Source organism: Sapajus apella, unplaced genomic scaffold (assembly GCF_009761245.1).
Source record: "Sapajus apella isolate SASKATOON/1434 unplaced genomic scaffold, GSC_monkey_1.0 scaffold12, whole genome shotgun sequence".
Classification (NCBI taxonomy): Eukaryota; Metazoa; Chordata; class Mammalia; order Primates; family Cebidae; genus Sapajus; species Sapajus apella.
In genome coordinates, this window is record NW_022436952.1 from 16,094,060 (window position 1) to 16,098,625 (window position 4,566).

The following is a 4,566-nucleotide window of genomic DNA, read 5'->3' on the forward strand; positions in this document are numbered from 1 at the left end:
CAGCCCAGGGCATGGGCATTGAGTTCAGCTGTTGATACTTGGTGATTTAAAACACAACCTTCTGGGAAGAATTGCATAGGAACCAATGCATCCTCTGGGTTCTACTGATGTCCTTAACTTTCTGCAAATCACGTATGCCCTCATTCTCATTACAGAAGCATATGCTGCAGCAAACAGACTTTACTGCAAAATTGCTGTCCAGAGACATTGTTTTTATATACTTCCACTATTAGTGTATAAAAGTCCTTAACTGGACCCTACCAAACACAGAGTATTGAAGGCCGGGCGTGGTGGCTCACACCTGTAATCCCAGCACTTTTGGAGGCTGAGGCGGGTGGATCACAAGGTTAAGAGATTGAGACCAGCATGGCCAACATGCTGAAACCCCGTCTCTACTAAAAATACAAAAATTAGCCAGGCGTGGTGGCACATGTCTATAGTCCCAGCTACTCAGGAGGCTGAGGCAGGAGAATCGCTTGAACCCAGGAGATGGTGGTTGCAGTGAGCTGAGATTGTGCTACTGCACTCCAGTCTGGCGACAGAGAGAGACTCTGTCTCAAAAAAAAAATATTTTTTCTTGACAGTTTGATAGATTAAACATGAACTCTTATTTTAAAATGTGCATTTTTTAATTACCAAGGAAGATGACTATTTCTTATATATGTTTTAGCCAATTATATATCCCGCGTGAGTTGTTGGAGTCTGTTGCTCATATTTTTATTAGAGCATTAGTGCTTTTCTTATTGATCTTTTTAAATATATGAAGGTTATCAATCCTTTCTCTGTCGTAATTATGTCAATTTTTTTTAGCTTGTCATTTACCTTTCAGTTTTGTTTATGATCCTTTTGAGGTACAGAAGTTTGAAAATGTCATCAAATCTATAGCTCTTTTTCTTTACTTTGTGCTTGGAAAATTTTATCCATTGCTTTGTGCTTGGAAAATTGTCTTCTAGATTGTTTAAGCGTTTCTTCCTTTTTTTTTTTTTTTTTTTTTTACATTCAATTGTTTTAACTAGCCAATAATTAATTTTGATATATAGTGTGATATAGTGATCTAATAATTTATTTTTCTCATACTTCTATTTTCTCCAATATTTTAAAAATTATAATGATTCCCTTAAGTTTTGGATATTTCCAATACTATATATTTATCTCTTATTATGAATTAAGCCCATTTAAGGGTGATGCAACATATTTCATTGATTTTTATGCCAGTATTTTTCTTAGAGTCCTTCTGTTTTAGTTATTGTAGATTTTTTTTTTCCTAATAAGCCAAGAGCTTTACTGATGCAGCAAGAGCTTTACAATGAGACAAAGAGCGTCCGCCTCCTCTGGGAAGATGGGATGTCTGTACAAACCCTTGGCTTTTTTCCACGTCAGAAAACAGGCTCTCCCTTTTACCACAGTCCTTGAATCTGCACCTGCCCAAACCATACCCCCCCATGTGCCAGCGCACATAGGTGCACCTGATCAATGCCAGCCAGCCACTCTGGTACAACCAAAATGTTAGTTTTGCAGTATGCAAGGACAAGGGCACAGACTGTCAGATCCTGCACAGGATTTAGGAAACAGATGATTTTTCTCTCCACCTTGAAAATAAAATACATTTCAGCAGATACATGTCCTAAAATAGTGTAGTTGGAAGTTCCTAAGAAGGTGGTCCATTGTCTATCCCTTTTTCACCAGACTGGGCATCAGAATTCTTCTCGAGATAACATGAGTCTTTTTATTTATTTATTTTGTATTCTCTTTTAAAAATTTTTTTACTTTAAGTTCTGGGGTACATGTGCAGAATGTACAGGTTTGTTACATAGGTATACATGTGCCATGATGGTTTACTGCACCTATCAATCTGTCATCTAGGTTTTAAGCCCTGCATGCATTAGGTATTTGTCCTAATGCTCTCCCTGCCCTTGTCCCCACCCCCACCCTCCCAGACAGGCTCCAGTGTGTGATGTTCCCTTCCCTGTGTTCATGTGTTCTCATTGTTCAACTCCCATTTATGAATGAGAACATGCAGTGTTTGGTTTTCTGTTCTTCTGTTAGTTTGCTGAGAATGATGGCTTCCAGCTTTGTCCATGCAAAAGACATGAAGTCATTCTTTTTAATGGCTACATGGTATTCCATGGTGTATATATGCCACATTTTCTTTATCCAGTCTATCATTGAGGGGCATTTGGGTTGGTTCCCATTCTTTGCTATTTTAAATAGTGCTGCAATAAAAACATACTTGTGCATGTGTCTTTGGAGTCTTTTTATTCTTTTAAACAGTCTTTCTTGCTGTAAGAACTCTTATAATGGAGCATGATCTTCCTACTGCTAAGGCCTTTTCATGCCCCTGGAGTAACACTGCATGGTTTTCTGTGGGCTTCTCAAAGCCTATGTCAATGTGCCTTATTGACAAGTCAACGCCGTTTTAGTCCAAATACAGAAATACAAAAAAATTTTGTATTTTTTTAAGTAGAGATGGGGTTTCATCATCTTGGCCAGGCTGGTCTTGAACTCCTGACCTCGTGACCCACCCGCCTTTACCTCCCAAAGTGCTGGGATTACAGGTGTGAGCCACCGCACCTGGCCTATTTTTATTTTTTTGTATTTTTAGCTGAGACAGGTTTCACCGTGCTGGCCAGGCTGGTCTTGAACACCTGACCTCGTGACCTGCCCGCCTCAGCCTCCCAAAGTGCTGGGATTTTGTCCAGCAACTGCACAGCCTGCCCAGTCTTTCTGCTTTTGAACTCTGTGAGCGCTTTCAGCACCACGCCCTGGGCTTGTTCCTTCACGGCTTGATTCTTGGTGTTGAAGAGAGAGTTCCGCGAGGCTACAGGGAACGCCCGAAACATGTACCCTTCCTGCGGGAGCTCGTCCACCTCGCTCGGGCCCGCTTCCTCTGCTTCCTGCTAGGGCACACATTCGTTGTTGTCAAATTCGTCGATGTCCACCCGGCGGAAGCGTGAGGACGGCGTGTTCTGGGCCATGGCAGGAGCTCGGTGCCAACTCAACTGGCTCCGATCTGTTCACACCTGTGCCGGCTCAGGGGTGGGAAACTATTGTAGATTTATACTTAAATATATCAGAGCATAATCTCTCCTTACTTTTTTTTTTTTTAAACCAAAATTTTCTTAGCTAAGAATTTCACCTATGTCTTCTTCCAAATCAACTTCAGTTTATCTATAAGGATTTTTATTAGGGTTGTATTAAACCAGGGGTCAGCAAATTTGTTTTGTGACCAGCCAAATAGTAAATATGTTGCTTTGTGAGCAACATATAACCTCAATCTCTTTCCCCTCCTCTTCCTTCTTCTTCTTCTCCTTTCCCTCCTCCTTCTTGTTTCTTTTCTTTTGTTTACACACACATATAAAATATAAAAACCATTCTTGGCCAGGCACAGTGGTTCATGCCTGTAATCCCAGCACGTTGGGAGGCCGAGGCAGGCAGATCACCTGAGGTCAGGAGTTTGAGACCAGCCTGGCCAACGTGGTGAAACTCTGTCTCTACTAAAACTACAAAAATTAGCCAGGCATGGTGGCAGGTTGCCTGTAATCCCAGTTACTCTGGAGGCTGAGGTAGGACAATCACTTGAACCTGGGAGGTGGAGGTTGCAGTGAGCCAAGGTTGTGCCACTGCACTTTAGTCTGGGCAATAGAGCGAGACCCTGTCTCAAAAAAAAATATTCCTTGTTCACAGGTTGCAGAAAAATAGGCTGCAAGCTGGATTCTGGCTCATAAGCTGTAGTTTGCTGACTGCAGTGTTAAACCAGCATTAATCTTTGGTGTTGCTTGGCTTGCAGCTGCCTCTCTCCATTCCACCTCCCTCATCACGTGGCCTTCACCCTGTGTCTGTGTCCCTCTGATAAGGACACCAGTCATCTTGGATTAGGGGCCCACCTTGTTCCAGTATAACTTCACCTTAACTAATTATATCTCCAATGTCCCTGTTTCCAAATAAGGTCACATTCTGAGGTACTGGTGGTAATAACTCACCATATCTTTTTTTGGAAGGACACAATTTAACTCATAACACAAATAAATTAATTTGAGAAAAGTATATTATAAATCTTTTTAATATTTAATATTTCCATCTAAACATGACATATATATTCTATATTAATTTTATTACATTAAACCTTTCATACAAACCTCAAAGAATATGAATTTATGTATTCATATGAAGCCTCCCATTTGTCTTGCTACTATTTATGCAGGAATTTATGTCTACATTTTTAAGTGAACTTGGTTTTTAGTTTTCTTTTCTTTCTATGCTATATAAGTGTTATCAAGACCATGCCTCCTCGATGGAATGAAGAGCTTAGCTTTCCGTATTTTCCTATGCATGAGGACAGTATATTTGGAATGGGAATTAATGCTTCCTGGAAAGTCTGAAAGAAGTCACCAGTAAAACCATCAGGCCCTGTAACCTTTTTTTTTTTGAGATAATTTTTTGATAACTCTACGTTTCCTCCATGGTTACTTCTCCCTCTCTCTAAGTGGACAGAATCATCCAAGCACCTGACTCAGAGGTCTTAAAATGCCTTCCTTCACCTGGATGAAAAGTAGACAGGTCTGCTGA

At 40.6% G+C, this 4,566-nt stretch overlaps 1 pseudogene; it reads right to left on the reverse strand.

Annotated features, from left to right (window-relative positions):
• Nucleotides 1–2,261: 2,261 nt before the first annotated feature.
• LOC116552647 lies at nt 2,262–2,975 on the reverse strand (annotated as a pseudogene).
• Nucleotides 2,976–4,566: the final 1,591 nt, after the last annotated feature.